This window comes from Panthera leo, chromosome B2 (assembly GCF_018350215.1).
Source record: "Panthera leo isolate Ple1 chromosome B2, P.leo_Ple1_pat1.1, whole genome shotgun sequence".
NCBI classification, from domain to species: Eukaryota; Metazoa; Chordata; class Mammalia; order Carnivora; family Felidae; genus Panthera; species Panthera leo.
Genome location: NC_056683.1, coordinates 132,263,603 through 132,276,391, shown reverse-complemented (window position 1 = coordinate 132,276,391; position 12,789 = coordinate 132,263,603). Strand labels below are relative to the sequence as shown.

At 39.1% G+C, this 12,789-nt stretch overlaps 1 long non-coding RNA gene across 1 annotated transcript; it reads right to left on the bottom strand.

Moving 5' to 3' along the window:
* Nucleotides 1-4,857: 4,857 nt before the first annotated feature.
* On the bottom strand, nt 4,858-11,729 carry LOC122219204. Its single transcript, XR_006202300.1, has 3 exons — nt 11,419-11,729; nt 8,705-8,808; nt 4,858-4,929 (listed from the first exon to the last, which is right to left on the bottom strand). It is a non-coding gene; the product is annotated as an uncharacterized LOC122219204 (long non-coding RNA).
* Nucleotides 11,730-12,789: the final 1,060 nt, after the last annotated feature.

Genomic DNA, 12,789 nt, shown 5'->3' with positions numbered 1-12,789 from the left:
CCTGAGCTGAAATCAAGAGTTGGTCGCTTAACCGACTGAGCCACCCAGGAGCCCCTTTTAAGGCTTTATATATGGGTGACAATCTTACAAATGTAGGATAGAGTCACAGACTTCGTCCAGGATGTCCCTGGGGCATTGGCTGTAATTCAGTTTTAAAATCTTTTACTGAAACTTTGTAGTATTAGATCATCGTATTATGCTATTTATATTGGATGCTGTGATGGCACTAATATATCCTAGAAGCAAACTAATTAAATGCCTTTTGATTTGAGTAAAGTGAGAACAGTTATAGAAGTTAGATTCTAATTTGCGTCTAAAGTTAATGGCATCTCAGTAGAGTAGGAAACAAAGGTGTTGAAGGAGAGAAGCTTAGCAGGGACAAGAGCAAAGACTCCCACCTTCGCCCAAATTAGACTATTTTTTCTGTCAGTGAGGAACACTTGTTAATTATGAAACACTCATAAATCTGCCTCAACTTAAGTGCTCAAGAGCCGAGGATAATGGGACAAAAACAATTTAAATCACATTATGTAGCAAGCAACTGAATAATGTATTTTTGTACAATCTCAGTGCATTTCATTACTTTAAGGCCACAGATTTGCTCCTGCAACTTTGAATATCAGAAGGAAAACATACTTTCGGGTTATGTTGTTCTCTATGATTCATGGGTTCTCAGCAGTAAACGGTGTTTGCTTCAGAGGATTTTTCCTTTTCAACGCCTTCTGCCGATTTACAGTTTGTGTTCTGAAGGGCTTTGACGATTTTGAATCTGCGAAAAATCTAGCTATCTCTGAATTTTATCAGAAATTGTAGGAGAATTTATGTGACCAGGAGCTATTTTAAAGAAATCCAAACCGTACCTTAAAAACAAAATAAACAACAACAACAAAAATGGCTGGTATTTTTTAAATCTCTTACTTTCAAGGAGACAACATTAGTATTTTAACTTTCCTGGGTACTACTAAAAATCCATGTGAAGAAACATAACAAAGTTTTACTTTGGTACATTTTATCTAATTCCTACAATATTTTAAAATGGAATTATGATTGTAATCAATCAGGTATACAGGCCCCACTATAAGAACTCCCACTATCTGAGAGAAAATGAATAAGCCGCTCAGGTCAGAGCAGAACTACAGTTTTGAGTAGAACTACCTATCTCATCCTCACTGATATAAAATAACTCCCTGAATGTGATTAATAACTATTGAAGCTCCTGTACAATTAGGAATTATTGCACATAAGAGTCATGGACATTTACAGCTGAAAAGGTCCATAAAAATAATTTAGTCCGATCTCCTCATTTTTCACCAATGGAGTCACTAAAGCCCAGAGAAAATGAAAGACTTACCAAAGGTCACGCTGCTAGAGCCGGGATCAGATTCCACACCTTCTAACTTCAATTGGAGTAAAATTAAAAAGACATTAATTAGTTTCCATCGCAAGCAATATTGCGGATTAAATGTTCAGAAGAAAGGAAAATTACTGTATAATTTTGTTTGAAGTATTTTATAACGCATGGTTGAGCTGGAAGAAAAGTACAAATAATGCGCAAAAATGGTAAGAAAGTACAGATTTAAAGTGGTATGTAGCTTGGGGAGAGGTGTTTGCCCTGTATTTGACATCCCTGGAGGCTAAGAGCTTTTAAAGATTTAAAGATATACATACAAAATCTGAAGCCTGAGTAGAGTGGGGATTTGGACAGCTGACCCCCATAGAAAGTGGCAGCTTGCAAAGGACGATACTCTGGGGCGCCTGGGTGGCTCAGTGGGTTAAGCATCCAACTTCCGCTCAAGTCATGAGCTTGCTATTCGTGGGTTTGAGCCCCCCGTCGGGCTCTGTGCTAACAGCTCAGAGCCTGGAACCTGCTTCAGATTCTGTGTCTCCCTCTCTCTCTGCCCCTCCCCATGCTCTCTCTCTCTCTCTCTCTCAAAAATAAATAAACACTAAAAAAAAAGGATGATAACCTCAGTGATGGGGTAAAATAAAAAGCTATCTCCACATGAAGGGAGAGAGTCAGCAAACTTATCTCCAATTTGGCTGAGTGGCAGAGAAAACACAAGTGTCCTCCAGAAGATTCTGAACACTCACATACATTTGAAACACGAATGTATATTTCCTGTGTGGTGAAACTCCACCTGAAAATTCAGGTCCAAGTGATCATGGGATCTGGCAGAAGCAAACCCACATGCTCTCTGACCATCTTCAATCTAAGCCCTACAGCATTCCTGTAAATGAAGTACCAAAGAACTAAGCAAAAGAAGAAAGAAATATTGGTGGAAAAGACATAGAAGAGAACAAGGGGGAAAAAACACATACCCTGGAGACTTCAGATATTGAAATAACTGGATACAGAGCAAGTTCTGGATCTGATCATATATTGTGTCAAAAAAACGTATTGCACGCCTGTCAGAATGGCTAACACCAACAACACAATAAACAACAGGTGTTGGCAAGGATGTGGAAAAAAAGGAACACTCATGTACTATTGGTGGGAATGTAAACTGACGTAGCCATTGTGTAAAATAGTATGGAGTTTCCTCAAAAAGTTAAAAATGGACCCACCCTATGATCTAGCAATCACACTACTGGGTATTTACCCAAAGAATACAAAAGCACTAATTCAAAGGGACATGTGCTCCTGTGTTTATTGCAGCATTATTTACAATAGCCAAATTATGGAAGCAGCCCAAGTGTACATCGATTGATGAATGGATAAAGAAGTGGTATATATAAATGGAATATGACTCAGCCATAAAAAAGGATGAAATCTTGCCATTTGCGACAACATGGATGGAGTTAAAGAGTATACTGTTAAGTGAAATAAATTAGTCAGAGAAAGACAAATACCATATGATTTCATTCATTTGTGGAATTTAAGGAACAAATGAGCAAAGTTGGGGGGGGGAAGAGAGGAAGACAAATCAAGAAATAGACTCTTAATTATAGAGAACAAACTGATGGTTACCAGAGTGGGGGGATGGGTTAAATAGGTGATGGAGATTAAGGAGTGCACTTGTAATAATGAGCACATGATGATGTATGGAAGCACTGAGTCAGTATATTGTACATCTGAAACCAATACAATACTGTATGTTAACTAACTGCTATTAAAATAAAAATGTATTTAAAAATATAGATATTATATCACATACAAAAATTAACTCAAAAGAGCTTAAAGCCCTTAATGTAAAAGCTAAAACTATAAAAGTCTTAGAATGAAACATAGGTGTAAATGCTTCATGACCTGAATTTAGGTAATGGTTTTTTAGGTATGACATTCAAAGTATTAGCAACCAAAGCAAATAATAAATAAGTTGGATAAGTTGGAAAAAATACAGAAGGTCATCAAAATCAATTTTTTTGTGCCTCCAAGGATACCACAAAACTGAAAAGACAATCTAAAGAGAGGGAAAAATATATTTGCTAATCACATATCTGATAAGGGACTTGTATCTAGAATATATTAAGAACACTCATAACTCAATAATAAAAAGACCAATGACAATGGGGCCGAAGATTTAAATAGACATTTCTTCAAAAGATGGTATATGATGGCTAATAAGCATGTGAAAAGATCCCCAACAAAAACATTAGCCATCATGGGAAATAAATAATGAGTGTTGGTGAGAATGTGGAGAAATTCAAACACTTATACGGTACTGATGAGATTGTAAAATAATGCATTTGCTTTGGAAATGAGTTTAGAAGTTCCTTCAAATACGAATGTACAGTTACCATACAACCTAACAGTTCCACTCATAGGTATATAACCAAGAAAAATAAAAACACCTTCACACCAAAAATTGCACAAGAATGTTCATAGCAGCGTTATTCATTATAGCCAATAAGAGGAAACAACTCACATGTCCATCAGTGATGAATGAATAAAGAAAATGGGTCATATCCATACAATGGAAAATTACTCAGCAATAAGAAGATGACGTATTAATACAGGCTATGACATGGAACAACAGTATGCTAATTGAAAGAAATCAATGACAAAAGACCATGTTGCAGGATTCCATTTCTATGAAATGTTTAGAATAGGAAAATTTACACACACAGAAAGTAGATTAATGGTTGCCTAGGACTAGGGATGGAAGAATAGGGGGAGATAGGAGATGATGGCTAATGGGTATGGGATTACTTTGGGAGGGTACAAATATTGCAAAATTCATTGTGGTGGTGGTTGCACACTCTGAATATACAAAAACCATTGAACTCGTTACTTTAAGTAGGCGAATTTTATGGTATGCAACTTATCAATAAAGTTGTTTAAAACTAAAACAACTGGACCAATGCATGAAGGCTCGATTTGAGGACCCCAAGAAGCAAATAGTACCAGGAAGATTGGAGGAAACGACCAGAATTCAAGGTGCTACCAAACTGACAGTTTGAAACTGTTTTCCTCTGGTATCTTCCATACTGAATACAGTGCAGCATGAAACATAGCATTAGGAACTGCGGCTCAGACAGAGAACTTCAGGAGAAACCGCGTACTTCTGTCTTGAGGAGCAGAGGAAGTACAGAAATATTTATTTCTTTTCGTTCACTTCATTCAGCTGCACTCACACCCAAGCTGACAGTCAGGTGGCACACATATGGGATTGATTTGAAGAGAACTGCAAAATCTTGGAAAGCAGAGCTGGTTGGAATGCACCCTCAGAAGGCAGGTTGCACCTTGTGGCCTGAACCTAACCAGGTCAATTGTCTACTAAAATAAAAAATGTCAGCTTTCTCCATAGGATTTGAATGGGACCCAAATTCCAGACCTAAAATTGCTCAGGATATAAAGAACCAAGACAATTTCAACCTCCACAGGAAAGGAGAATCAGCAGGTGCCAATCCTGAGATGACACGGATGTTGGACGGATGTCCAGCTTGAGCAGTTACTAAGCAAATATCCAAGTAGTAATTAAGAACATTCTGGAAATAAATGGAAAAATAGAAAGCCTCAGCAAAGAAACAGAAGATACAAAGAAGAACCAAGCTGAAATGTTTATTCATTTATTTTTTCTGAGGGAAATCCACATTTAATTAAAATCTCTTTGGTTTGATACCTCCAAATTATTTTCATTTGCTTCATTTTATTTTAAATTTACATCCAAATTAGTTAGCATCTAGTGCAACAATGATTTCGGGAGTAGATTCCTTAATGCCCCTTACCCATTCAGCCCATCCGCCTTCCCACAACACCTCCAGTAACCCACTGTTTGTTCTCCATATTTAAGAGTCTCTTATGTTTTGTCCCCCTCCCTGTTTTTGTATTATTATTTTTGCTTCCCTTCCCTTATGTTCATCTGTTCTGTGTCTTAAAGTCCTCATATGAATGAAGTCATATGATATTTGTCTTTCTCTGACTAATTTCGCTTAGCATAATACCCTCTAGCTCCATCCACGTAGTTGCAAATGGCAAGATTTCATTCTTTTTGATTGCCGAGTAATACTCCATTATATATATATCCCACATCTTTATCCATTCATCCTTCGATGGACATTTGGGCTCTTTCCATACTTTGGCTATTGTTGACAGTGCTGCTATAAACATGGGGTTCATGTGTCCCTTCGAAACAGCACACCTGTATCCCTTGGATAAATACCTAGTAGTGCAATTGCTGAGCCGTAGGGTAGTTCTATTTTCAATTTTTGGAGGAACCTCCATACTGTTTTCCAGAGTGACTGCACCAGTTTACATTCCCACCAGCAGTGCAAAAGAGATCCTCTTTCTCTGCATCCTCGCCAACATCTGTTGTTGCCTGAGTTGTTAATGTCCGCCATTCTGACAGGTGTGAGGTTATATCTCACTGTGGTGTTGATTTGTATTTCCCTGATGATGAGTGATGTTGAGCATTTTTTCATGTGTCAGTTGGCCATCTGGATATCTTCTTTGGAGAGGTGTCTATTCATGTCTATTGCCCATTTCTTCACTGGATTATTTGTTTTTTGGGTGTTGAGTTTGATAAGTTCTTTATAGATTTTGGATACTAACCCTTTATCTGATATTCATTTGCAAATATCTTCTCCCATTCTGTAGGTTGCCTTTTAGTTTTGCTGATTGTTTCCTTTGCTGTGCAGAAGCTTTTTATTTTGATGTGGTCCCAATAGTTCATTTTTGCTTTTGTTTCCCTTGCCTCTGGAGACGTGTTGAGTAAGAAGTTGCTGCGGCCAAGATCAAAGAGGTTTTTGTCCGCTTTCTCCTTGAGGATTTTGATGGCTTCCTCTCTTATATTGAGGTCTTTCATTCATTTTGAGTTTATTTTTGTGTCTGGTGTAAGAAAGTGGTCCAGTTTCACTCTTCTGCATGTCACTGTCCAGTTTTCCCAGCACCACTTGCCGAAGAGACTGTCTTTATTCCATCAGATATTCTTTCCTGCTTTGTCAAAGATGAGTTGGCCACACGTTTGTGGGTCCATTTCTGGGTTCTCTATTCTGTTCCATTGATCTGAGTGTCTGTTTTTGTGCCACAAGCTGAAATTTTTAAACTGAAAAAAGAACTATGATCAGGAACAAGGCAAGGATGTCCACTCTTGTCATTCCTATTGACCATGGTACTGGAAGTCTTAGCCAGTGCAATAAGGCAAGATATGGACAGATAAATGCATGGATGGATGGATGCATGGATGGATGCATGGGTAGATAGGTAGGTAGGTAGGTAGGTAGGTAGATAGATAGATAGATGGGTAGAGGCATACATACATACATACATACAATACTGATTAGAAATGAAGTAATAAAACCATCCCTATTTGCAGAAATTATGATTATCTGCATTTAAAAAAATCCCAATGAATGTACCAAAATACTTCTAATACGAATATGGGAGATCAGCCAGTCACAGGATAGGATACAAGATCAACACACACAACTGAATCATATTTCTATCTACTAGCAACGTGCTGAAAACTTTACAGTACCATTTACAACAGCAAAACAGAAAAATTTAGCTATAGATGTAGCAAAATTTTGTGTCCGATTCTGACACCGAATCTGTGAGCTGAACACCACAAAACACTGGGTACATATGATTTCACCATAGAAGATACAAATGGCAAACAAGCACACAAAAAGATATTCAACCTCATTAGTGATTAGGGACATGCAAATCAAAATAACAATGAGATCCCATCACACACCTACTAGAATGGCTATCATTGAAGATAGCTGACAACACCACGTGTTGACAAGGATGTGGAACAACTGGAATTCTCATACATTGCTGAGAACAATGCAAAATTTTGTGGCCACTTTGGAAAAGAAGTTGGTAGGTTGTTTGTGTGTGTGTGTGTGTGTGTGTGTGTGTGTTTTACATTAAACATACACTTACTATACAACCCAAAAGTGCCAAATGAAATGTTGGAGAGCACTGTTCTGGATGACGTACACAAATATCCAATCAAAGAGCCGGATGCTCCTGAGTCAAAACAGGTAGCCAAGAAGGGCTTCGGTCTCAGCTGTGCGGGAAGGACCTGTAGGCTGACTTCCCAAGTTAATGTAGTTGAGTCAGTGTCCACCCGGAGATGATTCCATGCTACAACAATGACCCGAACATTGGGAATTCTTGATTATTGTGCTGTATGTTAATTATTCCATGATATTTCCAGTTTAACCATTTCATTTCTTGTCAGTAATGTTTACCTGAACACTTCTTGGTGAACGGATTAAGCCGTTTCAAAACCTGAAAATTTGAGAACTAGTCTATAAGACACGCCTGACAGCCAGGCACACTGCACCAACCCATTGGTCTTTGAGGTCACACTGAGGGCCGGAGCTCTTTAATCCATTGTATCTGGGGCCTATGAACTTTTCTGGATACGATGAACTGTTTGTGTTTTTTTTAAAAAGAGGGCGACTTCATATTTTGAAGGAGACCTTCTAAATCAAAGTAATTAATGCTAACAAATGTTTGACTAAGTAAAGATATAAAATATGTCAACAGACCATCTGTATCTAAGCCCAACACTTGTAAAGTTGCAAGTGATATACAATATGAGCTCCAGGGAGACCTCCTTGGAGGAGTACCTAGAGCTCACAGAGATTTAAAAACAACAGACACAGCTCATTCGTTGTTTTGCTTGCAACTGTGAATAATATTGAGAAGGACTTTTCCTTAATCACTTATTCTGCCTGGGCTTCAGTTTCCTTCTCTGCCTTGTGGGTTCGAACTGTAATTCCGCCAAGGTCTGTCCAGCTGTCCTGAGTTTAATGGATGGCCCAGCATCCCAGGCGCCTTTCTCAGAAGGTCTGAATCTCAGTGCTGTGATTTACAAGCTCAAGGAGCATGCAGGGGGCTACCCCATGAATCCGGGTGGCCTTGGTTCCTTCTGACCGTGGTACTCAGATTTTCACCAGAGAATCACCCGGGTCGCTGTTTACGGTACAGATCCCACAGCTGCTCGGCCAGATATTTTGATTTTGTAAGCCTTGAATTGAACCCAAGAATTTCACATTAAACAAATACTCCACATCGTTCTGCTGCAGATGATCTGTTTGAAATACCCTAAAGTATCAAGGTTAATAATACTACACGCTGACTTGTATTGCTGAAGGGCCACGGGTGCCATTTCACTGTTTCCTTTGGAGAAAAAAAGACAGTCAAAAACAAACTTTTATGCAAGGAACTTTAAGTCTAAATTCTTTCTGAAAAGGAGTTCAGAGGAAAAGGTTGGTTAGAGAAAAGATTTCCTAAGTAGATTTCCCCTACCTTGTTTGATCTTCTATAAGGGCTTCCACAAACTAGAAGATGTGTGTCCTAGGCTCAGCCCATGGCTCTGTTTGATAAGATCCAGAAGTACCTCTTTTACATTGCTGTGGAAATGAGATGAAAAGCAGGAATAGTCATGAAAATGCCAAAGGAAAAAAAAATTACATGATTCAAAGGAGGGAGGAGACCAAGGAATTAGAAGACAGTTGGTTTAGTTTGAGCCTAATCCAGACATTAGGAAGATTTCCATTGTGGGAGTCAAGGTGGAGCCACTCATTCTGAATTCAGGTGTTGTAATTTGTCTTGAGATGAAATATCAGGAGGCAATGGTGACATTGTGGAAGAGGAATGGGTGCAAATCCACTGGGTACAGGGCTACCTCTGACATTTGCAGACTCTCCAATCTGGGGCAAATGCCCCAACCTGTCTGAGCTTCGTTTTTCTCTGCCCTAGAAAGGCATAAAAGTGACTCATACTGTGGGTTGGTTATAAAAAATTAAGTGAGATAACACATGCAAATTTCCATTGTAAAATTGAAGGTTTATCAAAATTAGGAAGTCATTATTTATATGAAGTAATTTGCAGTTTACCCCAGCTGAAATAATTAGATTCTATTTCCTTCTATGAAACTTGGAATCACAAGTTCTGGAACCTATGAGAAGAGTGATTTTGCTCCACATATACTGGAGATTTTAGACAGGAAACGAGAATAAATAAAATGGGAACCCTCAAGAAAAGGGCTTTTGCTGTTGTTTGGGGAAAAAAAATTGAAAATTTCTCTGGAAAGCAATACCAAAGGCACCCCCCCCAAAAAAAATCACACTTATTATATTACTGAATGAGTGCCAAGAGTTTCTGAAAAGCAATCAAACAAAGCCATGCATTCCCATCGAGCCAAAGAGGCTTGTGTTTAATATAATGAGTTTAATGGATGGTTCTACATCCCAGTCACCTTTGTCAGAAAGCCTGAATCTCAGTGCAGAGATTTCTAAGTGCTTATTCTGGAGAACACAATTTCTATTTGACCTCAGAATGTCTTCATTTTATGAAGCTTTTTATGGCTCTCATTGAATATATTGTCTGACCAGCATTTTTATTATTGAGAGAAGAGCCTTCGGTCTATGATTCATTCAGACAACGCTTAACAATTCACCATAGAATTAACTACAAAAAATATATATAAGCGTTCTAGTGCTACAGCACCCAATTTCAATATCGACGTGGGAGGGTGCAAAGGTTCAGATCAAGTGAAAAGAGCAAGAGATTCAAGAACAGATGTGGGTGCATATGAGGGGGTGCTCGGGACACGGGTGGTGATGGATGGAGCCCCCACAAGTTCCACCTCTTTCCTAGAGTAATTAGTAACTGGACCCCTTGCCATATCAGAAGAAATTTTGCAATAAATTATAGGTCACTTTAGTGAGAGATCCAGTTGGATTGTGAGTATCCTTTGCCTGCTGCGAATATTTTATATTTTTCAAGTTTTTTATTTATTTTGAGAGAGACGGGGAGAGAGAGAGAGAGAGTGAGGGAAGGGGAGGAGAAAGAGAGGGAGAGAGAGAGAATCCCAATCAGTCTCCGAGCTGATAACATGGAGCCAGATGCGGGGCCCGAACCCATGAACCGTGAGATGGTGCCCTGAGCTGACGTCAGACGCTTAAACTTCAGCTACCCAGGCGCCCTGGCTGCTATGATAAATGCAATTTGCTGAGCTTTCCTTATGCCAACTGTGGTTTTTTTACACTCCAGTTTCCTGGCCCTTTATGGATTTTGAGTGGACACAATCCAGCCCGTGACAATTGGCTACAAAATGTTTTAAAAATTGTTTTCAGAATCAGCGCACTGCAATCTAATTTAAACATGAGCCCTGAGTGGACGTAGTTCGAGCCTTAGAAAGTTCATTAGGCTTTAAAACATTTTTTTCTATGTTTTTTTTTAATGTTTGTCTTGGGTTGACGAAATCTATCATAGGGTTTCATTTTTGTTAAAACCAAGTGGCAAATAGGGATCACACCAGGGGGAAATAAGATACACTTTTAATTAACAATTTTCATTTCTACTAATTATAGGTCTATCAGTGTCATTCTAATTTAAACCAGCAATCCCTCCTCGCTAATGATTTCTTAATGATCCTGAAACCATGAGGCTGTGTCAGTGCCTTCCAGCAGCTTCTGTTCCTCAGGGCCTGGTCTACTGGATGCATCTGGGGGAGGAGGGAGGGGGGAAGCGGGTGCTGGGGGTTCATGTGGAGGGCAACAGACAGCCCAGAAACCCCCAAAGGGCAGGAGTCTGAAAGTATAAGTAAGTGGAATGTGGTCAGGCTTTTGAGATTGCAAGCACATCTTATTAATTTGAATGTCTTTAGAGTCATTAGCTCTAAACCTCATCATCTCTCATGTTTATTAAGAAAGAGTTTTCGGGGGTGCTGGTTGAGCGTCGACTTCGGCTCAGGTAGTGATCTTACGGTTCGTGGTTCGAGCCCCACATCGGGCTCTGTGCTGACAGCTCAGAGCCTGGAGCCTGCTTCACGTTCTGTGTCTCCCTCTCTCTCTGCTCCTCCCCTGCTCACGCTGTCTCGCTCTGTTTCTCAATTTTTTTTTTTAATTAAAAAAAAAAAAAGAGTTTTCGAGTACCCAAACCTATGTGAAAGTATATCTATACATTTATAAATATCACAGAAAGAGAACGTTTAAAAACAAATACACACAGCTTACCTTGTGTTTTCCTCTTGCTTTCCCCTCATTGTTCTGTTTCCTGGGGGAGCAGACGCCGCATTTTGGAGACTGTCACCTCCGATGCCTTTTTGACATTGGTCCAGGGGTATATGTGGATAGGGATAGACATCTGGAAGGATGTACACATCGCTCATTGGGAGGAAGAGGTGTGTGTGCAGATTTTCTCAATGTCCACAGGTGGATGGGACACGTGTTTCCTGGTTCTGGTGGTCTTTCCACATTTTCTTAGTTTTGAAACCACGTCCTAAAGCGTGGCTGTCCTTGGGAGACGCGATTTCTACATTCCAAGACTATTTGCTATACAAACCTCCCTGAAAAGATAGTTCAGGACAAAAGTAGTCAGTGCCACTGCTGACCAGAAACACGAGAGATCCATAAAGAATTGTCTCCCAACAATAAAGTTTATAGCATTTAATTCCTACGGAATAATGATAATGTCTGGTTGTTGAGTCTTATTTCTATGTGTAAATGGATTTCAAGTGTACCTCAGTTGTTTTAATTTTTACTTCTCCCAGGTTTTTTGTTTGCTTGTTTGTTTTAAACTTTATTTCTTGTTTGGCTAGTTTTGATTCTTCCATGGTGTTTTTTGCTTTTGTTTTTTATGTTTTTGCCTGTTTTTGTTTGTTGTGTTATTTTGTTCTGGTTTTTATGGAGAGCCCATAGAAACCATATTTCCAGACCTCTTTCACATTTAGGGACATCTACTGTTTTTTGCCTTCCTGATAAGTTGACTACTTATGATATTCCTGGGCCACCCTTTGTTTCTTTTAGATCTTTATGCTTTCCAGTAAATGTTGTCAAGAAGTCTGAAGTTCACCATTTGGCATCACCATAGTCAAAATGGATTTGGGTAAAAAAGCACGAGGGGATATTTAAAATGGCAGGGTAAAGTTTGATGAGGAACAGAACATTTACACAGAGAGAAGGAAACTGTTCCAATTCCCTCCACATCCCCCCAGCTCCTTCCCTCATGATGTTAACCAGAAAGGTCTAAAGGCAAAACTCCAGGTATTTACTTGGTCTTTTCCTGCAGACTCTGGTCCTCCCACACTCAACTGCCAGGTCAGTCTTGACTTCCCACCTCGTGCCTTTTAAGATCTCATTTTACATATCAAAGACCTGGGCCCCGAAGAGCTTCAGGAAATTACAAAGGACAGAATAAAAGGCATATTCTAAAGCTATTAGTTGGGGTCAAAGAGAGGAACTACAAGAAAGTCACACAAATACAAGCCAACCCAGGCCTTGAAGAATGTTGTAAGATTCCAGATGATTCTGATTTTTTTTTTTTTTTTTTTTTTTACATTTTGGTCTAGTTCAATCAATTCCATGTGAAAATATGGCCTCCTTGTG